The sequence below is a fragment of the Manis javanica genome, chromosome 1 (genome assembly GCF_040802235.1).
Source record: "Manis javanica isolate MJ-LG chromosome 1, MJ_LKY, whole genome shotgun sequence".
Taxonomy (NCBI): domain Eukaryota; kingdom Metazoa; phylum Chordata; class Mammalia; order Pholidota; family Manidae; genus Manis; species Manis javanica.
Window position 1 is genome coordinate 224096646 of NC_133156.1, and position 26701 is coordinate 224123346.

Below are 26701 nucleotides of genomic sequence, written 5' to 3' on the forward strand. Positions count from 1 at the left end.
AATGTTACAGAGTTACTGGCTATATTCTCCATGATGTACTACCATGCCCATGACCAACTTATATGACAACTGAGAATTTTTGTGTCCCTTTATCCCCCTCACCCTCCCCACCACCCATCCCAACCCCTTCCCATAGTTACCACCAGTCAGTGTCTATGAGTGTACTGCTATTTTGTTCATTTTGTCTTGTTTTGTTTTTATATTTCACAAATACATGAAATCACATGGTATTTGTCTTTCTCTGCCTGGCTTATTTCACTTAGCATACTAACCTCTATTTCCATCCATGTTGTTACAATAGGACTTCTTTTTTATGGTTGAATAATATTCCATTGTGTATATGTACCATGTCTTCTTTATCCATTCATCTATTGATGGACACTTTGGTTGCTTTATAATCCACTTTTTTAATTGTGTTCAAATATATATAATGTAAAAGTGGCCATTGTAACCACCTTTACATATACAGTTCAGTGGTATTAAGTACATTTACATTGTTGTATAGCCGTTACAATAATACACACCATCCATCTCCATAACTCTTATTAATTTTCTATCTGCTTTACCTATTAAACAATACTTATTAAATTCTATACCGCATAAATAATAACTCCCCCAGCATCTGGTAACCACCAAACTACTTTCTGTCTATAATTTTGACTACTCTAAGTACCTTATATAACTGGAATCACAGAGTGTCTTTTTATGACTGACTTATTTCAGTTAGCATAATGTCCTCAAGTTTCATCCATGTTGTAGCATATTGCAGCATTTCCTTCCTTTTGAAGACTGAATAATATTCCATTGTATACATATACCATCTTTTGCTTATTCTTTCATCCATTGATGGACACTTTGATTGTTTCCACATTTTAGCTATTGTGAATGATGCTGCAATGAACATGGGCATACAAATCCCCCTTGAGACCCTGCTTTGAATTCTTTTGGGATATACCCAGAAGTGGAATTGTTGGGTCACACGGTAATTCAAGTTTTAACTTTTGTGAGGAACCTCCATACTGTTTTCTACAGTGGCTGAACCATTTTACATTCCCATGAACAGTGCACAAGGGTCTCAGTTTCTCAACCTCTTCACCAATAATTGCTGTTTTCTGTTTTTTTGATAGTAGCCATCTTAATGGGTGTAAGGTGGTATCTCGTTTTGATTTACATTTGTAAATGATGATTAGTGATGTAGAGCAACTTTTCATGAGCCCATAACTCACTTTTATTTCTCCCAATTAGTCTTATTTTCTCTAGTCATTTTCAACATCCCTCTGGCTCCATCTACTCTTCCTAAATGGGTGCACTTCCTTAATTCCAACTAACCCTCACCCCAGGAAAAATGTATGCTGGGGCAAAAAATGTATTAGTAAGGTTTACTTCTTGAACTCCACAGCAACCTCTCTGAAATCCATTTACTTCAGCTATTTAAATGTAAGTTCATTTACTCCCAAAGTACAATGTCAATCAACAAGTAGAACTGACTCCAATTAGATGAAAGTGCTTTGAAGGGATTTTTTAAATGAAAATGTAAGTCAACATTTAACTTTTATCACCCAGATAGATTTGGTTTTAATCCAGGTCCATACATTAATAAGGGCCCATATGGTAATAATACACACATTAATAATAATCCTTTGATAGAACAGAAACATACTTTATAGGACAAGGATCTATAACATGCCTGTTTAATTTTCTCCACAGCACAATAGATTCCCAGTTGTATAAGACATCTGGCTATTATACATGAAATCATTCCAGTTACTGAAGCAAGAACTGATCTAACTTGGACATTCTTTTTTTCAAATAGTTTTTTATTTTGTAGTAATGAAACAAATTCATAAAATATTCAAAAGAAGTAAAAAACAAAACTATTGAGCCAGAGAAAAACATTGTGAACACCTTTCTATGCATTGTATGTTTGCACATATAAATATAGTAAGGCATTTGATTTTACATAAAGGAACACCACCATAAATGCTAATTGATAATCTGGTATCCTTAACCATACAATCTATTTTCATCATTAAAATGGCTGAATACTCTTGTGCTGTATGTCTCTTTGTCCATTTAATTAACCAATCCCTTACTGAAAATGTTTACATTGTTTCTGTTTTTTTGTTTGTGTGTTTATTTTTACAAATAATGCTGTAATTCTAATGTATGCCTCTGTACACAGCTTGAAATTTATTTTCTTAGGTTAAATTCCTAGATTAATTGCTGGCTCAAAGGGTATATGGTTAAAATTTTATACTTCATATTTGCCAAACACACCTCCAGAGAAATTGTTCCAATCTACAGTCTTACCTATAGTGCATGAACCTGCCACTTTCCCACAAAATGAATTTTGTCACTCTTTCTTTAATTTCTACATTTGTTTGAAGTAAAGATATTACAAAGACTAGGTTTAGAGTTAGGAGACCTGGGTTTGAAATGGCTCTGATGCTAGCTGTGTGACCTTGAAGAAACAACTTTAGATACCTCCAAGCCTCAGTGTCCTCATCTGTAAAACAGGATGCTAGCAAGGATTGTTGCAAAGATTAAATGAAATAATGAATGCAAAGCACTTAGCACAGTGTTCAGCATTTAGGATTTCCCATGAGAAAGTAAAAATTAGCTCAAACTAAGTAGGTAAAAATCCACTCAGCCGTCGTTCATCAGACTAGAAGAATAGGCACAGATAAAGCCAGCTGCACAGTTAACAGGATGCAATGTCCCCTAAGGACATACTGCAGCTGTAAAGTGTCATAATAGCAGCCTTCTTCTAGTGACTGACTGCTTTCCTACTCAATGAGAAACTTTGTTTTCTACAATCATAGATACAGAAACTTTGGTGTTTGTAATTATGTGAGTAAGAATGAAGCATCCTTCTCTTGCCTGGAAAATCTAAGCCCTTTTTGACAGAGATGTGGCCTTGATTTATAACCCACGCATAGAGTTTTAGATAACGGGGTTTCTGGACATTCTGCGTCTATCTTAATCCTACTGTTTCCAAAGCACAGGACTCTGGGTCCACTTTGTGGTCCAGTCTGGAGTTGACCCTTTTATACACAGCCATGCTTTACTTTGAGTTTTACTCAAAACACTGCTTTGTTTAAACTCCATCTAAATTCTGTTAAAGGTTACTATCCTCTGCGGTATTACATAGAAGTAGGTATTGTATAAGCACTGGGTTTAGTTTGGAACATGTTATAAATTTTTTTAGTAATTTGAAAGTATTATTTGTTAAATTAGCTGTCCCTAAACAAATTGAATGGTTTTTGTCTCCAAATAATTCTGATTTTGAATTAAGTTTCTTAGGGATTCTTTCAATTCCAGTACCCCCTAAGCTGTTATTTGGGTAGTAAGTAACACTTTTTGCCCAGGAAGTTTATTGCTTTTTTTTTTAAGTCAAATAACTTACTATGTCACGTTGTTCCATTATCAGATACCGGGAGTTCTGATCTCTCTGCCTGGTCTCCCTTGTTTCCTATACTTTATGCAGCAGTTATTTTCTAAGATATTTTCAGGTTCTTCATTAGTTAATACACTTTTCAGAACCAAGTATTTAGCACCCTCATCTTGCTTCATGCTGGGTGGTGAATCCTCCAGTGATATGTGCAGCTCCAATGTATTCAATGGCAATGAAGTGTGATCATGTTTAAAAAGACAATCTTCCTTTCCTGAATGACCACTTCACACTGTTAGTCTCAGGAACTGTCCTGTTTCTCCTAAAGTGAACATTACTCATGCATACAAATCTTAACTAAGAAAATGAAGGTATCATAACATTCCTTTGGTTTTTACATCTGAGTTTTTGGGGTTATATTCTCTATGATGAACATGTTGGTTGTTTTAAATTTTTCACCACTAAAAGTTCACTGCAGTGAATACTCTCTTTGCACCCTTCTGAGATGACAGTAGCATTCATTTTCCCATGCAGTCATGATATAAAACAAAGGCTTGCCTCCCTAACATATGTAGGCTTCAGTCAGACTTGCTGTAGTATCTGCTTCTTGCTTGTGAAGTCTGAGTGCCAAAGCAGTTGTATACGTAGGAGGACTGGGTTGGTGGTGGCCTGTGTTGTGTGGAGATGCCAGACGTATCCACCTCTAAGCTTACCATAGTGCCTGCAATTTCAACAACAGAGATTCATTCCTTTGGGTTTGTAACTTGCTATCTCAGGATGATCCTTTGAACAAATCATTTCTTCCTGATTATGGTTATTGTAGAAAATTGAGAACACAGAGAATTTGATAAATAGAAACAGACATTACCTGTAGCTCATGACTCAGACATCACTACTGTTAACATTTTGGTATTTCCCTCCTTTCTTTTCATGTACATGAAATTGAAAGATGATCTTCTTTTTAAAAGCTCTTCTGTTATATCTTTAATCAGCTGTACAGTAAAAGAAATCTGATGAATATAAAGTCCAAGCTTTTCTCTAAATTTAACTAAATTTCTCTAAATTTCTCTAAATTTCTCTAAATTTCTCTAAATTTCACTTCCTTCGCTCATTAATAAACATTACTACATTACCTACTACAAATGACCCTTGAGCAGTCAGGTTGAGCAGTTCCAGTTACATATGGTTTTTTTTCAATACATATATTGGGAAAATTTTTTGAGATTTGCAACAATTTGAAAAAATGTTTTCTTTAGCTTACTTTACTGTAAGAATACAGTATATAATATGTATGTCATACAAAATGTGTTGACTGCTTATATTATTGGTAAGGCTTCCAGTCAACAGTTGGCTATTCAGTTTTTGAGGAGTCAAAAGTTTATTTTCAATTTTCGACTGCATAGGACATCAGCTCCTCGAACCCTGCTTTGTTCAAGGGTCAACTGTACATGCAAGGCATTGAGCTAGTGGTATAGAACACTTAATCAGTGTATAGAAATTCACATACTTTTACAAATCATAATCAGACATGTAGTTAGTGCATAAACTATTTAAAGTTCTAGTTTCCTTTTTCAATATTTCTTATAGATTTGTATATATGCCTCAACTTTCTTAGTGTTTAATGGTTGTATAGTATCCAGTTGTATTGATTTCACCAATCCCTATTATTGAAAATTTTGGGTGTTTTCTCCTCCCTCTTGCTTTTGGAGTCTTTGCTTGGACAAGTCCTCAAAGGAGGTTATCAAATCAAAGGGCATAATTGTTAATTATTTGAGCAATCTTTTTTTGGAAGTCAAGTACTTCATAGGAGGAAGAACAGATAATACATGCCTTAGACGTATCATGAATTCAATCAAGCAGATGGGTTTTTCTCTTTTAGGGGTAGACACTGAAAGAGGTGAGTGTCACAGAGGGAAGGCATAGGCCACTGAAAATGACCTTTACCCTCTTCATGCCTAGGGCAGTGGAGAGCTACAGGAGTTGTTACTGGGAGTGACACCCTTTCCACCATAGTTAGGTTGTGGATTCTACCAGGCTGCATGCCCACTGAGGGTAGAACTTTCTGTCCAGCATAAAGCCAACGGCCCTTGGTTTCCATGAGGTTTGGCTTTCAGAGGAACCCACACTTCTGCACCTTTATAGACTGATGCAACTAACAGCTATTGCTACACCAATGCATAATTTCTTGTCTCTGCTGACCAATGATGACTGTGAGCTTTCCCATGAAGATGGGACCTACCAGCAACTGGTGCTGAGGAGCAGGCCTTTGCCCAAGCAGCTGATCCTAGGTGAGAGCTCATGGTGGTACTCATCAGTGCCCTGCTGAAGAGTCCCCAGGCAGGACCTCCTGAGGGAATCCTCCCTGTGGAGCCGTGCGCACCTCATGTGGAGCTGGTGACTCCCTGACAAGCCTTCCCTGCATTCCCACTCACCACTGAGCTGCAGACCACAGAGATTCAAGTAGGTAATGTGGAATTTCCAGGTAGCTACCTGGTAACAAAGTCCACTCTCTCAGCTTAATGAGGTAGACACACTCATCCTTCCTTCCCATTCTTTAGGGCTGCCCAAACTCTGAAGCTTAGGCAGGAAGAAAGCACGATAAAGCAGAGAAGGGGAAATTACTAGCTACACTTCCTCAGTCATAAAGGTAAGCTGGCAGGCCCTAAGTTTTCAGATACAAGAATCATAAGTAGAGAGCTTTTTTCCAGGGGTTCATTCATACAATCATTCATGAAATATTTATTAAGAGAGCCTGCTATTTGGCAAGCATTATTCTAAATGTTGGGGGATGCAGGGGGAACAACTTGTGTCTTCAAAAGCTTGTATTCTAGAAGAAACATAACAAATGAGACAAGTAAATAAATGAAGAAAGGTTCCATATAAGTAGAATATCTGAAATACAAACATCAGTGCTAAAATAATCCAATGAATCAATCACTCTGAATCACTCTCAGAATTTCCCTTCTCAGAATAAAATCTGAGAATATTCGGCAGCTTAATTTACTAAACTGGATGCCTACTTCCTACAATGTTGGGAAGCAATAAAGACAGAAAAAAGAGGCTCCCTCCTCTCAAGGCACTCATTTTCTCATAGAGAAATTTGATGTATTCAACTAACCACGATAGTTGGTGCTTGTACTATGTGTATCTTCGTACTGGGAAAGATGTACATGTTTCCACTCGTGGAGCTAGCTCATGTCAAGGATGTGCTTCAAACTCTGCACATCCTGGGTTCACAAGCTCAGAGCCTGAACATAGCTTCTTGTTCCATGAGGGTCTATAGCTATTATTCCAGGAAAGAGTTTATTTCGCCCCTCTGCTGTTCCCCATTGCCCAGCCTCATCACTGCCCCCCGGGGTCTCTTTGCCTCCCTCTCCACAACTACCCTTTCAGAATGGGCTATCAGGAATTTGCTCTCTCCTCACCTTCCTATTGTACCTAGGATCAGAAGACACTGGAGACACTCTTTCCATTGGCTCTTTCCCCATCTAATTTCCTACACCCACAAACTCTTAAGGCAGGAAGAGATTTGGGTACAATGTACTCATATTACAGATAAGGCAACAGAGGCCTGGAGAACTTAAGTGACTTATCCAAGGCCAAATAGGTAGTAAGTTGCTTCCTGTAGGGAGCATTTTTGCTGGGGTGAATTGAGGGAAGGCTTTCAGGGGCAAAGTTTGACAGATTTAAAGGGTCTTGCTTTCCTGCTTCTCACTGCATGGAAAAGAAGAACCTTCAGTTTACCAAACAGTGTATAATACACAATGTACCTGGCCACCCAGAGAAGTAGGGGTTGAAGCAGTATTACAAACAGTTAAGAAGTGAGTGGAGAGTGAGTGAGGCTATCGTGCTTGTGAAGTTTGTTTACGGGCAGAGAAGATTGTAATCAAGAATTTAAATGAAGATAAGATGATGATCATTTTAGTAGAAGGGAGATAAGACATGTTGGTGGGTGGGGGGGAGATCATATATTAGAAAAGATTGAAACCGTAAAAAAGGAAAATAATTGACCAAACAAAGTTAAAGGGAAGTGGACAGGGATGAGATCAAAGCAATAAGTGGGGACATGACTTCTTGGCTTATTCTGCCATTAACTATCTATTAGACTCTAAACTCTGTGAAGACACACACCATGTCAGGTTTTACTCACCATTGCATCCAGTACCTGGCATACAGTAGGAGCTCTATAATACTTATTGGAGGAATGAACAAATGAACAATAAGGGAACCTCCCAACACTGCACTTATGTGCTCAGTAGCAAAAGTTTAGGTCCAAATAAAAGAAGAAGAAGAAAAAAGGAAGAGGCAAGAAGGAAGTTGAAATATAACACAGATGCCTTCTTCGGCCTTTTTGGCCAGTGTACTGGGTGACATCCAGGAAACCAAGACAAATTGTCAATAGTCACTGCCACCCAGAGAAACTGACAGTTCTGGTGACCGCAGTGCTGACGTTAATTGGAATTGTACACTACAGCATAGTTATTTATCATCTTGAGTTCTGAATGCCAAGTGAAATTTATTGTGTAAATCTTTATATGAAGACACTGAACAGCAGAGTAGTTGATGCCCTTGATAGAAATTTTACCAAAATTTCTATGCCCAGTAGTGATCTTCAAAATATTTAATAACTAGTGATACAGAAGCCAACAGAATAGCCCTAAGCAACCCATGTTGCTGCATACTGACCAGTAGGATTACACACAGCTGTTGTTTATACTGATGCTCAGAGAACAACAGTGCCATTTTAAAAAGACTATTCTGCTGGGTGGAAGAGAGAGTATGCAAAACAATGCTACATGCTTGCAAAGCAGGATCTTCCGCACAAATTCTTAGCCTGAGGCTTTGCTATCCAGTAAAGTAGGAGTTTATTCCCTGTTCTTCAAGTTGGTTCTCCAGACTTCAGCAAACCCTGATATTGGCCACTTACTTGAATTTCTGCCTTCCTTGACTCATCTTACTCCTCCAGCAGTATCTATATGAGGCCCGACCTTAGCTAATCCATATGCCAGTTATCTCTTCTAACCTGCAATTATCCCCAATATCTGCTACCCACCCTTGTCAAACACCTAACAAGCCAGGTTCTTGGCAACATTTGGCACAGAAAAGACTCAAAGAAAATTGTATGACATGGAGGAGCAATGGGAGAAGACCAAGCTTCAAGAAGTTGCAGATTGAGAATAATACTAGAAGATAAGATTATAATCCCCTGAGTTTCCTGTGGGTCATATAGGCTTCACCTCTAATTTTAAAAGATGGAAAACCAAATACAGAGATGACACATTTTTGTTCATTGTTTAAGGAAGTACAGTCTTCTCTATGTCTTACATTGTATTTTTGTTTGTTTTGCTTTTTCCTAGTATTTTTATATATATATATTTTAAATTTTTTATTAAGGTATGATTGACATACACTCTTATGAAGGTTTCACATGAAAAAACAGTGTGGTTACTACATTTACCCATATTATCAAGTCCCCACCCATACCCCAATGCAGTCACTGTCCATCAGTGCAGCAAGTTGCCAGAGATCCACTATGTCTCTTCTCTGTGATACACTGTTCTCCCCATGATCTCCCACACCATCTTACATTGTATTTTGAACTATAAAACCAAAGAAAGCATACCTTATGGAATGACTCCAAAAATCCGGGAATGTGTCAGTGACAACTCACAGGTAATTGCCTATGGGAGGGGGAACTTATTCCACAGGACTACAAATTAACCAATTATTCAACAGGGTTATGGGCTGAATTGTGTCCCCCAAAATTCATATGTTGAAATCCTAACCCCTAGTATCTCAGCATGTGACTGTATTTGGAGAAAGGGCGTTTAAAGAGATGATTAAGTTAAAATGATGCTGTAAGGATGAATGCTAATCCACTCTGATGTCCTTACAGGAAGAGGAAATTTGGACACACAAAGAGACACCAGGGTTGTGCTCACACACAGAAGAAAAATCACATGAGGACACAGCAGGAGGGAGGCAATCGGTAAGCCAAGGAGAGAGGCCTCAGACGAAGCCAAAACTGCCAACACCCTGATTTTGGACTTCTAGCCTCCAGAACTGTGAGATAATAAATTTCTGTTGTTTAAGCTCCAGACTTGTATTTTATTATGGCAGCCTTAGCAAACTAATATAAACAGGTAATTGTGCAGGTCTTATGGGCTACAATGACAGTCTCCTCAACTGGACTGTACCTATTTGAAGGCAGGACCTAAGTCTTATATTTTCTTTGTGTTCCCCAAATACTCATTGACGTCTCCTCCACAGAGGAGGACCTCAGCACAAATTTTTTAATTGATAGCATATAAAAGAGTCTAAGAAACAGTCACTACCTTCAAGATGCTTGAACACTGGCAGTAGAGATAAGACAGACATGGCAAAGTAACTACCAAAGCAGGAGAAAATACAGTGAGGCAGGGGGGTGGGGGTGGGTTAAAGCACTGCCACTGCAATATTCACCCTCAAAAGAGTGTGGACAGGTGACTGGACAAGATGCTGCTTATGCGCCCTTCCATCTCTGAGAAGTCTACCCATTGGAATTAACACTTGTCCTTCTAGAGAACAAATCTGAAAGAAAATGAATTATGGACTGTGGAATTTTTCTATACAGAAGGGTCTTACTTCCTCGAATTTTCAGTATATTTACATGATCTGGTAGATTTAAGGCTTTCTCATCATTGTATAATATACATGCATAAAAATGCACAATTCACACACGCTTGGCTCAAAGAATTTTCGCAAGTGAACGGTGTGTAATCATAACACAGATAGTGAAATAGAATATAACCAGGATGTCAGAAGGTCTCCTTCAAGCCCTCTTCCTCCCAATAGAGGTAACCACTAAACTAACTTCAATCTCTACTGCTGAGTTTTGTTTGGTTTTGGACTTTATATAAATTGAATCATATATTATGTGCTCTTTTGCATTGCCTTTCTTTCATCCAATGATGCACTTTATGAGATTCACCCATGATGATGCAAGTAGCAAAAGTTTGTTCCTTCTCATTGCTTCTCATCACCATTTATCCATTCTACTGTTGATGGATATGTTTCCAGTTTTTAACTATTACTAATAGTGCTGTTATGAACATTCTTATACATGTCTTTTGTGAGTATATATACTCATTTTTGCTGGGTTTATGTCAAAGAGTGGAATTGCTAGTTTGCAGAGTATGTGTAAACTCAGTCATAATAAGTAGTACAAACAGCTATCCAGAAGGGTAGTACAGATTTACATTTCCAATAGCAGTGTGCAAGAGTTACAGTTGTTCACATCCTTGACATCACATGGATTGTCTGCCTTCTTAATTTTAACCATTCTTGTAAATGGGTAGGACCTCATTGTGGTGTTAATTTCTATTTCTCAGATGACTAATGAAGTCGGTCACCTTTTCATGTTTATAGGCCACTTGAAATCCTCCTTTGTGAGATGCTTATTGAAATCTTTTGCCCATTTTTTTTTATTGTGTTGTCTCTCCCTTATTAATCCATTGGGATTCTTTATACATTCTGGATACGAGTCCTTTTCTGGATATATGTACTACAAATACCTTACTCCATTCTGTCCTTTTCCTTTTTACTCTCTTAATCATGTCATTTGTAAATTCTTAATTTTAATGTTTTCCAATTGGTCAACTTTTCTTTTCTGGTTAGCACTTTTAGCATACTGTAGGAAAACCTTTGCCTGAGAAATGGTATTACTTGGAAAAAATAGTGATAGGTTCATAGAAAATCAAAAAAATTTAAGACAAAATACATAGCATTTATTAATTTCAGGGAAAAAACTGTACTAGAAATAAACTATAATAATGGTATATCATTTGGTTCAACTGTGAGGATTATTTATATAATCATCATAATATAATCACTGACTACTGATTTATCCAAAAATCATGATAATTCTTGAGGTCTTAGAGGGGGCCCAAGAAGCAGTGACCATCTCCTCAACCAGAGTCCTGAACAAATTGAGAAGTAAAACAAAAGAGGGGCAGCGAGAGGTTAAGAGGTCATCTTTACTATAACTGATAGAGGACAGGTTGGAGGGCACAGCATCAAGTCTTTTTCAAAGCAGGATGGTTAATACAGACCCCGACTTACCCCCTCAGATGTGGGCAATGCTGGACCAAGGCAGGCTTTCTCACATGAGTACCTGGTGCTGCCCATTCAGCTAACAGGATCCCCTTTCAGCCAGCAGGGGATTGTTTTCTGCCCAACACCACTAGATTTTCAAAGTTGTCTCTATAAAGTAGTTTAGTTTAAAAAGGAGGAAAGTTTATCTGTAATTTCTGCAAAAAAGAAACCATTCTAGGCAGTATTCATGAAGGATTATGTTTTAATTGAGATATAGCTAGTGCTATAATAAACTCCTAAATGTGTAACATGCCAAACACAATATAAATTGACTTCTTGTTCATGGAACAGGCCAAATCACATGTTCCTCATCACAGAGGCAGAACTGCCATTTCCACACATGGCTTCCAAGGTTGTACTTATCATCTCACACAGAGAAACATGTGGAGAAGGTTTTTATGGGCCAGGCCTGGAAGTGTCACTCATCATTTTCATTCACATTCAGCAGGCTAGAGACCTAATTGCAAAGGAAGCTGGTAAATACAGTCCAGTTATGAGTCCAGGAAGAAGAGGAGATCACGAATTTGGGTGAACAGTTATTAATCTCTGTCACTGGATATGGGGCAGAAACTTTCTTACCTGTTTCCCATTGTCTCCTGTGCCGGACACATAGTAGGCCTGAGTATGGCTGCTGCAACACTACAGAACACCCTTGACTGGAGGCTTATTCATTAATGTCCTTGAATGTACACCAGAGTGAAGTATACAGAAAATAACAAAAATGACTGAAAGAATAATAATTTAAAAAGGGGTAAGAATGAGTAGGAAAGAAAGAAGGAAGGAAGGAAGGAAGGGAGGGAGGGAGGGAGGGAGGGAGGGAGGATGGAAGGGAGGGAGAGAAGGTGGAAAAGTAAAAAGATGCTGAGTAAAGGATATTTGCCCACTGGATGCAATTATAAATAAACTAGTGAAAAAACAATTTGTATATACATAAGAATGTAAGCCAATGAACTAGACTATCATGAAAAAACTGTGAAGCAAGTGGTGGTGACAAAAGGAAACTTTTCCTAAGAAAAAGCTAAATGTAATCACCCTTGTAAAGTAAACTCTATTGCACGTGCAAAAGGAGAAATTGCTATTTCAAGGAAACCTATGGTGGTTCCTCATGTAAAGCAGAGCTTTCTTCATAAAGCAAATGATCGCTTCCATATTTTAAATGGGTGATTGGTTAATTGCACAATTTATCACTTTGGTAGAACTTTCCTGTCATCTACAAGGACTCTTTAGATCAAAATAAGGATATACGTTGAACTTGAGGTTCAACCAGACATAAGCCATTTTCTACCTTCTCTCTCAAGTACATCTTCTTGAATAAGCTCCCTGGAGATGCCACACCATTTCTCCCTCCAAAAATAATCTTACAGTGAATGACTGAAGTAGTGAGCCCCAAACTCAGGGTCATCCTACCTTTACAGTCTGGTGCAAAAAGGTGAGTTGGGTTTTTGGATAAGAAACACAGCAGTGGCAGCTGTAACAGAAAGGCCAAATTGCCAACCAATGTTGAAGAGGCAAGAAACAAAGAGAAAGAAGAAGAATCTCTCAGTAAACAGAGGAAAATGGACATACAGAAAGAAACCACAAGGCATAAAATAAACCTCATGCAAGGTAGAGAGCCATCCAATTTCAATTTGAGTGTATGGATATTCTTACCATCAAGTATATTTTCCAGAGATAATCACTGATAATTGCTATCACTAAGTACTTACTAGGTTCCAAGTCCTGTGTTACCTTCATGTTTCCACTCTCAGCAGGCCTCTTTGAAGTAGGCAGTAGGATCACCTCCAAAGGCCAAAAGAGGCAAAAAGTTGCTCAAGGTCATAGGCCACTATGAGCAAGCAGAAACTGCTCATGGTTCTAAGTGGCAGAGTATGGATTCCAACTCGTTTGCCTGACTCCAAAATTTATGCTCTTAATGTTATATTGTGTTCCACCCCACCCCTACTCTAACATCTGGTAATTAAAATAGACAGACTGGGCAGTTGCCCCTAATTTCAAGGGCCATAAAGTAGTCCCCTCTTCTTTTCACAGTTTGAAATGTTGAAATGAATCTTACTGGCTTATACCAGGAAAAATCACAATCTCAGATTGGATTCAAGAAACTATGTCTGCACAACTGTTGGATGGACAAGGTAGATATGTACCTGCTCTAGGCTCTTGCCTTCTGCAGAAGGGAAGGATGAAAGGAATACCGTGGCTTTGGGATCAGGAAATAGGAGAAAAGAGTAGAAGGCCACTCTTAGAAAAGAGTTAACTTAAAAGGCAAATTAAGAGAAGGCCAGCAAGGGGAACAAGCTGCAGATGTTGATAATGGGCATGGGGGAAGGGGGATCAGAAGAGAATCACTCCTTGGGATTTCAAGAGGCTGAGAGGAATGTGACCCATCCTGTATGGGAGGGTGAGGCCTCAAGTATGTAGGGAAAATGGGACTTTGCTTCCCTGTGTACCAGGTGAGCTAAGAACCGGACCTCCATTTAGAACAGGGGCGGGAGGGGGGTGTCAAATTACCTGAAGAACTAAAAATTCCAAGATAAAATTACTTAATGAGTTAATTATGTGTTTATTAATATTAACCAAGGTCTTAATTAGCTGTTAGATAAGTTTAAGTTTAAACAATGAAACCATGTACCTACAATTTACCAGTTTCATAGAGTATGTAATCTAGGGCTTCCACACTCGGCAGCAAACGGGTTTTGCATTCTCGCATTTTGTCTGTGGAAGCTGGGATACAAGAAAATAACATACCAGCAACCTGGGAGAGAAGAAAAGGCAGTCTGCAATCTCAAGGACCTGGTCAGCTTCTTTAAAAATGCCTCTTTTTTCTGACATGATCACCTGAGGGAAATGTTTTTCAAACTGTGTATTGTGAAATTAACTTAATTGGTCGTGACCAGCATTTAAAATAAAACTTAAGAAAAAGAGCAAGCACTGTAAAAAAAATTGTTGTTTTCATTACACACACACACAAATGTGTACTGAATTAAGACGTATAATGTATTTCTTACTTTGTGTGGTTTCCCAAAGCAGAAAAAATGAGACTAACACTGCCTGCCTTCTCCCTGGTCTCCCTATTGTGATTGTTTTATTTTCTGCATATGTCCATCTTTACTTTTACTTTCATTTGCATAATGAAAATAAAAGGCCTCTTGTTTATTTTTCAAATATAAAAGTATATTCTAATACTGAACGTTTTTTTTTCAAGGAATCCCCTCCCGTGCTCCTAGAGATTCTTCTGTTTCCCCAAGTGGCAAAGGTACCTAGGTTAAGAATCACTGGATGAAGGCATAAGAAAATCTAGTCTTTTGAGTAGCAGTAGCATCAATCCCCAGAGAACAAGGCCTATAAACCTTCTGTTTGTAATGTTTGCTAAGTTTATTTCATCACACTTTTTCCAGAAAGAATGTAGAGGTTGGTGGGCTACTGAGAGTCTATTATAAAGTGATATTTAAGATCAATGAGTTCTCAGGCTGATTAAAGTTAAAAGGTATCATTCTCAGTGTCCCTCTGTTCTAGAAATGTTAGTATTTTAGCCAGGGTGATCTTTAAAATATTAAATAGCTAATCAGCATGCCTACTGGACAATCTGAATAAAAGTTGACCATAAGCAGCCAGTAGATGTATTCCATCTGAAGGTCACACTCCACTTAGCAATAGAGGAAAATAAGTATGATTAAATACCTGGCCCTTCCCCAAACAATATTTGTGAATTATAAAAAGACACCTCAGAGCGAGAGCTACAATTGGTCAATGTCAAAAGATAACAGTGAGGTTTAAACAATTTTTTTAAAATGTTGAAACTAGGAATAATCAGATATGGAAGAGAGGAATACATAGGAGTGAAATGATGAAAAGTTTGTAGGAAAAACAAGGACATTGGGAAACAAGAAGAAGGTAAAGCAGGCTTTTTAAAAAGGTATAAAAGTAGGTAAGGGTGATGTAAGAGAAAAGCAGGGAAGGCTCAGGAGATCCAGACTGAAGATAATGTAATGAAGATTCTATCTTACTTGATGAGGCCACGTCTAGAAAAATAAGACAGGAGTAAGAAGAATATATCCAGGATGCTTTTAGTGGAAAGAATATATGTTAAAGGAAAGAGACAGGGTATTGCCTAAGTTTTGCTCTTGGACAACCAAGTACCCAGGGAACCCTACTTGTTTTAGGGATCTGGAATCCAGGACTAGGCCCAGAGATGAGGCAAGACTGGCCCACAGGCTGTAACTGATAAAGCCAACGGACAGATAGCATCATGGGCAAAGCTGGAAGAGTGCCAAACAGAGTCTCACTGAAGTGTCAGTCCGAAGGATCTGGGCAGAGGCAGAAATAACCAGGTGCTGGGCAAAGGAACAGAAACTGAGATCCCAGGACACAGCAATGGGTTTAGAACGACAGGTGGGAGGCAGAGCCTGGGGGTTTCCCAGGACACTGTAGTATCATCATAGAGGATTTTTATGGGGCATTTTAGGGTGCTAAGCAGGTTTTACATAAATATAATAAGCCCTAAGCTCTTAACCTCAGTAAGAAATAATAGCCAGAAGAACAACAAAAATATCAGTAACTACCATTTTTACCCATTATGGGCCTTGGTTTGAATATTAGTTCCACCACAGGTTGGTGGCAAAATGTGTTTATTTGACAAGTTACTTAACCTCCCCCAGTTTCATTTTTCTCTTCTTTTAAAATGCAGATGATAATACTTTTACACATCCATTCCCTAGCATTAAGTACCTATGCGTTAACCATTCCCAAATTCATTTTCCAACCCAAACCTCTCCACAGAGTTTCAGGCTCCTGCATGCAAGCAAGATACAAGCTTGACAAAGACAAAATGAACTTCTTTATATTCTTTCAGGGCCAAGGTCCCTGGTTCTTGTCTAGAATTCTGCCCCTTCAAAAACGGCACCATCACTTGATTCTTTGATCCTCCTTCTCAATCACTCCTAACATTCAATCCAGTGACTCCTAGAATAAAGTATAAAATCTTTTCTAAGGCCATGGCCCAACTCTTTAAAATGAATCCTTGTCTTAAACTGCCTCTGGCATGGTGATGAAAATCCATGAATGCTCCCAAGGGCTTCTGTCTCTCAAATTCCCCCTGATCTCTCCTCTTCTTTGCTCCCAATTGCTGCTCCTTAGGGCAGCCTTTCCAGGTTTTTCTAAGCCCTGTTTGGTTATGGTCTCTCTGTTTTCTCTAAACCTCCTGTCATTTACAACCTGTTTGGGATGTACTTCTCTGGCTCCATATCAGCCTTCTTCTTTAGAAAAGGTTCATTTATTTTCTCATCAGTCCCAAACACAAAGACCTTAGGTAAGAAATGCTTCTAAATTAACTTAAGCTTTAGTTAAATTTGGTTGTGCACAGATCTACATTAGATGGATCAGAGTGGGGGAGCATAGAAAACAAAGAACTTTGAGAGAGAATGTTTTAGAAACATCCAAACAAAGAGGTACAGCTTTTTATGGAAAAATATTTCCCCTTTTGCTCCTGGAGGTTGGAAGGATTCAAAATGATACTGAAGATAAGGTGGGCATGCTCCTGGGGTGGGGTTCTCTGTGCCACCCCACCACCACCATTACACTGAAGCTTATTCACCCTCCTCTCTTTCCCTTCTTGCTCACAGCAAAACCACAATATGCAGCCCGACAATTGGGTTATCAGCCACTAGTGCACTTCATGAAGTAGCGCGGTCCATAAAAGGTTGAATGATAAAGGATTCAAATCCCAGTAGTTGTGCCCCATTCATCTACTGTGTGGTTCGTATCAAAACCTCAGAAATATTCAGGAAGCTGAGAAGTACTGTGTGTGGTTTGGAGGAATTGGGAGTGCACTGAGGACACATGCCCGACTGTTAAATCAGGTTAAAAGTCAAATAACTTTCCTTCCCTCCTTGGAGCAGGCACAAAATGCAAATTTAGGAAATAATCATGGAAGATAATGGCTGGGACCTTATTTTAAATGCAGCTTCCAGGTAGAAGTCCTTGCATGAATGTTCCTTTTCTAGGCACTGTAGGATAGTCAGACCCTGTCTGTTTTGCTCATTTAGTATTCCCACCAACTAGCTCAGTGCCTGGCATGTAGTAGAGACTCATTAAATATGTGTTGTATAAATGTAACTACTTGGGACCCCTTATGCCCTCACTTCCCTCCACTTTTTGCATTTCATAATTACTTTTTGTTTTTAAATAACTATTTCAATCCTTTAGAATACAATTTGTCCACTCAAAATAAGCCAGGGGTTCAGAGGTCTCAGATGACTAGCACGGAATATCAGAAAATAGACACAGTGTTTATCTTTCTTCACATTCATGTTCTTCTCCATAGCCACACCCAAAAAGGGAGAATGCTGCAGTAGACAAAGCTTTCTCTATTGTTTAGAGGAAACTGAGGTCAAGAGAGGATGAGAAACTTAATCTGGCAGTGCCAGAACTCTTGCAATTTTGGAAAATGCCTGTACCAACCAGAGTTTAGACTAGGGTTCTATTACTTAGAAATAACATGGGTAATATTTGCAATCTCTGTGGGCCTCAACTTCCTCTGTAATGAGTACAATGCCTACCTTAGAAGATGATTCTACTTCAAAGACTAAATTAAAATAGGTAATTAAAATAGGGTGATATAGGAAAGTGTATACAAATTAGATACACAGAAACAATAGTTTCCTTCTACCCCCAGGGTGAAAATAACAGACACAATTCTGTGAAGATTTGTAAAACTTTCTGTTGGTTATTAAAAAAAAAAATTGTTGTCTGAAAATAAAGATCACATGCATAATAAATCAGTATTTATAGTAACTTAATTAAAAAGTCATCTCAACAATGCTAATTCTTATGTCTGGCATATGCATTATTTGATACACACGTGCACGCACACACACACACACATACACATACATCTCTCCTTCCTCATTAACCAGCTTGAACCATCAGCCTGCAAAGAGGCAGCAGACAGGGACCCAGGAAACAAGGGTGAAGAAGCTCCCACTTCAGATGGATTCTGAGACAATTTTCCCCTTGCCTCAGGCTGAGATATTCTGCCATCTGTTTTGATTAAACCTTTCAAAATTCAACTTGTGTTTTTCCTTCCATTCCTTTGAAATCCCCTTTAATTCAACAGTCTTTAGGCTTTCTTCTTTCCCTTAACCACCATCTGGTGCTACTATTTAAAAAAAAGAAAGAAAGAAAAGAAAACACATACAACAAACACTTTGAGTTCCTTGGAAGAAAGGTATAATGATGAGGGTAATTTATTCCCATAGTGAGGCCCATTACTATTTCCATGGCAACAGACTGTGATGTTCTGAACATGGGACTTTGTGATCATCAGAACAGGATGGCAAAAGGCCCTGTTCAGACTCTTTGTCCTTATGGATTCTTTGGGTAGTCACCCTTGGTGGCTCTCAATTGTCTACATTATTAAGTCCAAAAGCCTTTGCATGGCTTTCAAGGCCTTCTCAGTCTGGTCCAGTCATTCCAAGCTCATCGCCTGCCAATCCCAGGGCACCTGACACTCTGGCCTTTCTCTGCAGCTGTGTCCTGGCCACATCACCTTCTCTTACACTTCCAGGCCCTTGCCTCTGTCATTTCTTCTTACAATGTATTCCCTCTACTTCCTTTTCTTTTTTTCACATAATGAAATCCTTCTTACTCTAAAGGTTTAGTTCAAATGTCACCTCTAGATGGACACTTCTATGGTTCACCCAACCAACAAAGAAATAACTCTTTTCTGTGCCCCCAGCATTTTTCTCAAACAGGTATAATTACACCTAACTTTTTTAAAAGCATACTTATGTTTATATCTCCTTTGCTGAAATTTGGATTATTTGCTGTTGGATTCTGTGTCTGTTTCATTCATACCCCAATTATTTAACATGATTTCTCAAAACATCCTAAGGGCTAGGAGGGCTGGCATTTTATCCCCATTTTACTGTTAAGAACACAAAGGTTTAGAAAATGTGACTTTGATAGGTGGTAAGTGGTAGAGCTAGAATTCATTGACAGAATGGAAAGAATGTGGACTTTGGAGTCAGGCACACTCGGGCTCAACTTCAGCTTCCATTCCTCTCTAACCATTTCTTTGCCTGTAATAAAGATTAAATGAAATAATTTATTAAGTCCAAAAGCCTTTGCATGGCATTCAAGGCCTTCTCAGTCTGGTTCAGTCATTCCAAGCTCATCGCCTGCCAATCCCAGGGCACCTGACACTCTGGCCTTTCTCTGCCGCTGTGTCCTGGCCACATCACCTTATACACCTTATATATATATATATATAAAGGTGCTTGGTATATGATCGATATTCAAGTCATGTTAGTTTTCTTCTTTCCCCTTCAAAGTCTACTTTCTAGTGGCATCTAAAGCAAAATAAACATTTCCTTTCATTTTTGTTCCCCCAAATTTTTACATGGTGCTGAAATTGAGATGAAAAGCAAATGATGCTTTTAGTATCTTCCAGAGAAAATCTTTGCCTTAATTCCCTTATATGTCATCTGGTTTAATAAGAAGCACCTAACAGAGTTGTTGTAAAAATTAAATGAAGCAATGTATGGATACATAAGCTCTTAGCACAGTGCTTGGTATGTAGCAAGCACTCAGAATGTTTGCAATTACATTATCATTATTATCTTGTTATCATCATTATTATCATTTCTTTTTGCATGGCAGAACAATAGACCCTGTGAGAATCACAAAAATTAACAAGATGGTCTCACAATTCTGTCTTCATGCTTTTCTTACCAAAGCCTGCCTTTTTACTCTAGTATCTGTGGAGTCATTTCCTTCAGTAAGATTGTAGGTTTTAGATAGGGCTTCTGTGCCTTATGTATAATTCTTTTTGTTGGGTGGACCTGAAACAAAGACTTGTAGAGTAAAAATTCATCAAAAGAATGCTGAATATTTCTCCAAAATAAGCACTAATATTGAAATAAAACTCAAAAGTCTCTGGCTTTCTCACCATGATTAAGCTGTTAATTTTCAGTGGCGGCATGTTGGCTGGGAGAGCCCTTACCGTGAAGTTTGTATGTGTTTATAGATTATTGAACAGAGCTTTATGATACCTTAAATATTTCTTGTAGCTTTTCTACATAATCTTTCCTCATAAAACATAGACAATTCCCAGATTAGAAGACAGACCCTGGGGGATATGGGAGAGTCTAAAGTAACTACGTCCTAGAAAAACATGTCCACCAGAGATCAAGAACAGATATCACTTAGAAAGTATCTAAGTGATACTATCTAGTTATAGTATCACTTAGATATTCATTCAGCAAATATTTTATTGACTACCTCCTTAATTTTAGGCCCAGTGTTGAGCTAAGCAGTACCACGAAATCCTGTTTAGCAACTTGCAACTCCCTACCCCCACCTCCCTCCCCCACTCCCTGCCACCAAACCACCCACCGAATGAGAAAGAATCTTAATACCTTTGGATAAGGGAAGTACAGCTCAGAGTGTTTAAGTGACTTGCCCCAATAGTACACAAATATGTGACAGGGAAAGTTATTTAAACTTAAACCCAAGTCTTTGAGATCCAGAATTCATACACTTCCCCTCATCCATCTCCCTGGCTCTCAGGACCACTTGCACATTTCTCAAAATATATTGATGGTGATCATACCCCTAAGGCAGGTACTGGCCAATCTGTTCCCTTTCTTACTGTCCATCATGTTAGGGTTAGGATTGGGGTGAGCTTTGATAGCCTTCTTTCTGGCCATTACTCAGATTGTGATCTTTGGTCTGTGCCTCCTTAGGAATGGGCAAAATCCACAGCATGCAGGGTGCCAAGGGTCACAGTGAGGAGATTGTGGACTGTGGTGTGTCCTTTAATACCTTCCTGTTTAGAACTACACACACACACACACACACACACACACACACACACACACACACACACACCCTTTTTTTTTTTGCTACAGCTGGGGTGGGGTTGGGGGGCATTGATTCTGACTCACCATACACTTTGAAAGCCTCTGACTCATTGCAGCTCTGGTGTTCTTCCAACTCTGCTCAGAACACTGTGGGTGCCCTTCCCCAGCTGTCCAGGAGCAGCCAGACCCGTTCAGATGTGCTTGCTTCAGCCCTAAATGACATCAAGTTCATTAGTAAATTAGACACACACACAATAATCAAAGACTCCCAAGCAACCAACAGGGCTTAGGCAAATTTTAGACTGTGTTGTAGCCAAGATTAATGTGCAATACTATTAGAATTAATTAACTGCTTTGCATCCAATCATATAGTTTACATTAACATGGGTAGTACTATTGATAGTTAAAGGTTTATTTTTAAGTTAAAAAACTTACAAATCTTAACTACAAATATTAAGTATTAGTAGTTGAAAGCTAACCACAATGTTTTAAGAGTTAACTATAAGTTAAAAAAATTCTCCTACTCATTTTATATAGCTGTATAATATAATATCTTTCTTGACTTTATGAATTTGTAAGATATCATATTTATCAAAAGTTAAGAAACTAGTTTTAATTTAACTGCTTCAAGAAGTATCCTTTCGGCCATTGCATATAATAAATGATAGATATTTCTTCAGGTTCATGAAGGGCTCTGACTTCATTTAATTGTTCCTGATTCCTATTTTAATCACTGTGGAGTAATTCCACTTCAGAAAAGAATTTTGCATTTGGTAAAACTTTGCATTACACTGTCCTTTCTTTCATGAGCCTGTTCTGGTTCCCTCTCCAGCAGAGCTTTTCCCTGTTTATTTATTGTCAAGAGTTCTTTGTCCCATCCTCTGATAGTTCTTACTTTAACAGTAAAACTTTAATTTCCAGTAGTTATCATCTTCTGTGAGGGGGTTCTGGTATTAGTATCAAAAATGGTCTCATCCTGTAGTGGAAGCCTGTATAACAGCAGTGAACAACTTCTTTTTGAGGAAAGTTGGCTGTGTCTCCACTTCTAAGAACAGATGTTTGCATGTTTTGTTGAACCCCCCACCCAGAATCTCTTCCGACTTGATTTCTTTGATACCACGTTTCTTGTTTTCTACCTGATCTGACACCTTCTGTTTTACTTACTATACCTCTGAAATACTTATTGGCATTTATGGCTATAGGCTGGGACGAGAATTTTTGTTACCTCCCTTGGCCACATTTTTTTAATGTTCCCTAGTAATCTGTGTTCTGCAAGAAATGAGACCGAGCCAGAGTTCTGCAGAAACTTGATAATGTCCTCCCTGGAGGGCTCCCCATTGCTCAGCCTCATGGGGACCAGTCACTGTGATCTCCCCTTGGTGTGGTGCTAGCTCTCAGCACATATGTTTTAGATGTATTTGGAACCAGGGAGTTTGTTAGGACAAAGAATGTTTTAAGGATTTAAAGAGAAAAGAAGCCGCCTACATTGAACTCAATCCTGTGCCGAAGTTATTGCAGTCCCAGCCTCCGACACTGCATGTGTTCTGGCTTTTAGCAGGATTGTTCTCCCAGCTTTGCTCTGAAATGTAAAGCCCCATTGCCCACTGCAAGTCTTAATGAAAAGCAGCTCATAAGCAAGTTACGTAACCTAATTGTAATCCAGGGATCGACTTGGTTATATTATTTAAAGAAATAGCATCCATTTTCTGTGACCTGATTTAGAAAAGAAACCCAGGGAGGAAAAAAATACCCAGTTCAGCACTTGGCTCCCTGTGCTCATTCTAATGAGAACACTTGTAAATAATTCAAAAACAATGAGTTTTAAGAACATTGAACCCCACTTAGCTCAAGGTTATATCTCAAAGCAGCTTTAGCTGCTTAAAGCAAATTATAAATGATCATGAAATATAGAGCTTTTTGCAGACAATTTAGTCATTTAGGAAGTTTAATTTCCTCATAATTCAGTACACATGGAGCAGTGTCCAGACGCAAGATGCTGGGGAATGCTAAAATGCATGAGCCCTGTTCTCAGGAAGCTTAAAATCTGGTTAAGGTTGATAATAACGTATAATCATTGGTTCATTAATTGGAACAAATGTACCATAGTAATGTAAGATGTTAACAGTGGGGGAAACAGGATTGGTGGTTGGGGGACGGGTTTACAATAACTCCATACTATCCTAGCAATTTTTCTGTAAATGTCAAACTATTCTAAAATTAAAAATTTATTTTAACAGCCTGGATAGGGAAGCAGTTGGATATACAAATAAAAATACATTCATCCTTGTTGTCTAATTTATAGAAATAAAACCAGGCCTGCCTAATAGGCAGCTTCATAAGTGGTATGATTATTTTATGAACTTCAGAAGCACAAATCTGTATTAATCATAGTCTTGATTCACATTAACAGTGTCATGAATTAAAACTAAGATTGGTCCTTTGGTCCTTACATAAACTTTATTTATTTGACTTATATTGTATATATGGTAGTAATATAATAAACCACTCATGGACCCACCTCTCAACCCAAGAGCTAAAAGCCCTCCATGACTCACATTGGCCTATGTGTTCCTCTTCTATCCCACCCCAAACCTTCCCCTCAGTAGTAACCATCCTATTAAATCTTGCTTGTTATCATACCCTTACTTTTCTTTATATTTTATTACACATATGCGTGGACCTGCATAATATGCTAGTTTTATTTGTTTTTGAAGTTATATGTTGTCTTCTGGGACTTGTCCTTTGGGCTCAAAATTATGTTCCAAAGATTTACCAATAATATGTGGTTATAGGTAATTCATTTTCACTGTTGTATACTATTCAATAGCAGGAATGCACCACAATTTATTTAACCATTTTCATCAGTGGTTTCTCAACTTTTGCTATCATATACAGATTCTGCCATGAACAGTTTTATATGTGTTTTTGGTAAACATGTGCTAATGTTTCCATTGAACTAAAGTTTTAGGAGATTGGACATTTTTAGGCTGTATAAAAATCAAAGCTCAACAGTTCACTTACAGAAATTATGTGGGTCTAGGGAAGAGCATATAATATAAATTCTTCACCTTTGAGGCAAAGGATAATATGAATTATACATTAATTCCATGTCAATTAGGATTTCACTTCGCTGTACCATAAAATCCAAATTAACAGTGGTTTAAACATACATGTTACGCTCGCACATAAACTGTCCAAGAGATGAGAAGCCTAGGGCTGATATGGCAAGGTTCATAAAGTTGTCGTGGATCCAGCTTCTTCCAGCTTTCCAGTTCGCTGTCCTAGGGTGTGACCTTTATCTTCCTGGCTCAAAAGAGCTGCTCAGCTTCTAACCAGTCTATCTTCTTCTTGGTCAGTAAGAAGGAGAAAGAAAGGAAGAACAACAGGCATCTTCTAGTTAAGGACTCTTTCCCCAAATCACATATGACATTTCTAATCACTTCCCATTAACCAGAAGGGTAAACACTTGGCTCCATTTAGTTTCAAGGGAGGCTTTAAAATACAGTCTTTACTCTGGGCATCCCTGTACTCAGCTAAAAATTCTATTACTAAAGAAGAAGGGGAAAAGGGACTTTAAGACAGCAGTCTCTGAGAGAATTGTCACAGCTGAAGTGAAAGCAGAAAGCGAACCAATCCAACACTGATTTATGTTGAAAAGTATAAAGAAAAAAATACACTGATAATATCACCACCCAATGATTACCACTATTAATTTTTTGAGATACATAGCCTTACAGACTTTTTCATCTATATATATAACCATATATATATATATATATATATCTCCAGAATATTCATAACTATAGCTAGAGTTATATAAATATATCCACACATTACTTTGAAAGGACTATTTAAATTATTGCACTAAGTCAAAGGGAAAGATGGCTACATTGTTTTCCCCTTAAACTCTTAGTGAACTTCATAGGAAATGTAACACTGGAACAACTAGAGTAAAGAGGAGAATGTGCTCTGTAATTGCACTTTCATATTTCTCAGAGTTGCCAAATGTAAAATGACTTTAGCTGCATACAGGATGTTCTGGAATAAGTATTTAAAGGTGAATTTAAGAGAAAAATTATTAGCCATCCCAGGAAAAGTGCAGCCATGTCTTCAATAGGGAAAGTGACCAGAAAAATTAATGGGCACAAGAACTTTAGGGAAACCCAGATCAATAGTTTCCTAGACCATAGTTAGGGGTATATACAAGTATCAATAACTAGAATATTTACCCTTAAGCAACCCCACCAGATTAGCACAAGATAGGCTCTCTGGGAATCTTCCCTCTTTAAGTGTCTCCGAGATAGCAAACTAACATGACATATGACCTTTGGTCAAGAAAAAGGATTATTATACAGAGCTGAATTTGAATGCAAATTCACTCAAAAGACTTCTAGGATTGGGTCCCTTTCTTCGTGGAGATCATAGTATATATAGTAGGAGAGACAAAGAGGTGCCCATAAAGATGAGTTGACATTTACTGTGTGCCAGAAATTATACTAAGGCACTATTACATGTATTACTTAATTTAGCATTTATAAGAATCTATTCTTATCTCCATTTAACAGATGAAGAAAATAAAGTTGTAGGGTAAGTAATTTGGTTGAGATCACAAAGCTAGTAAGTGGCAGAGTTGAGATTCAATCCCAGGTCTATCTGACTTTTGGAGCCCCTTCTCTAGGCCACTGACAACCCAAGAGTTAGTGTTATAATAGAAGTTCACACAAAATTCTGAGGAAACACAGAAAAAGCATCAAATATCTGCCAAGGGAAGACATGTAGAGTAATCTAAAGATGAGAAAACATGAAGTATAAATATAATATAGTAAGTGTTGAAATAAAAATCAATGTAAGCATTGATAAATGAATGAAAAAGATTTCTGCTTCAGAGCCTATTAAGTCTGGATTTTACAAGCAGCCTTCTTTTTGTTATTGGCTATATAATTCAATTCTATATCATTTAATATCTTTCCCCTTATTTTAGTACTTTATATATTGACACCCTTGCTTTTTATCAAGCTATTTTCTCTCTGTGAGTTGCTTCCATATACAGATTATCAGCTCATAAAAAGCAAAATGCAATGTGTTAGATTCCTTTTTGTTTTTTGTATTCCTGACTAGGGTACATACTAGGCACTTAGTACACATTATTGTTGAAGTGATATCCATTATTTAATGTCAATTCAGAGTAATATATATAGGGATAAGCAAAGAAGATCCAACATATGGATAATTGAGAGTCCATGAAGAATAAAAATGAAACATTATAACAGAACAAATATTTAAAATTATAATTTAAATTTTGACTTATATTGTATGTATTATA

The 26701-nt window shown here is 38.0% G+C and overlaps 1 long non-coding RNA gene across 2 annotated transcripts in view; it reads right to left on the minus strand.

The window, feature by feature from the left end:
• Positions 1 to 446: 446 nt before the first annotated feature.
• LOC118970076 (uncharacterized) overlaps positions 447 to 26701 on the minus strand; it is a 60948-nt gene continuing 34693 nt past the window's right edge. Inside the window, exons 3-6 of one of the 2 annotated variants that reach the window (XR_012122480.1) lie at positions 21463 to 21590; positions 11492 to 11632; positions 4260 to 4383; positions 447 to 4112 (exon numbers count right to left, since the gene is read on the minus strand). This is a non-coding gene — a long non-coding RNA (uncharacterized lncRNA). The remainder of the gene's footprint in view (positions 4113 to 4259; positions 4384 to 11491; positions 11633 to 21462; positions 21591 to 26701) is intronic. The other variant, XR_005057884.2, reaches the window with a different exon arrangement.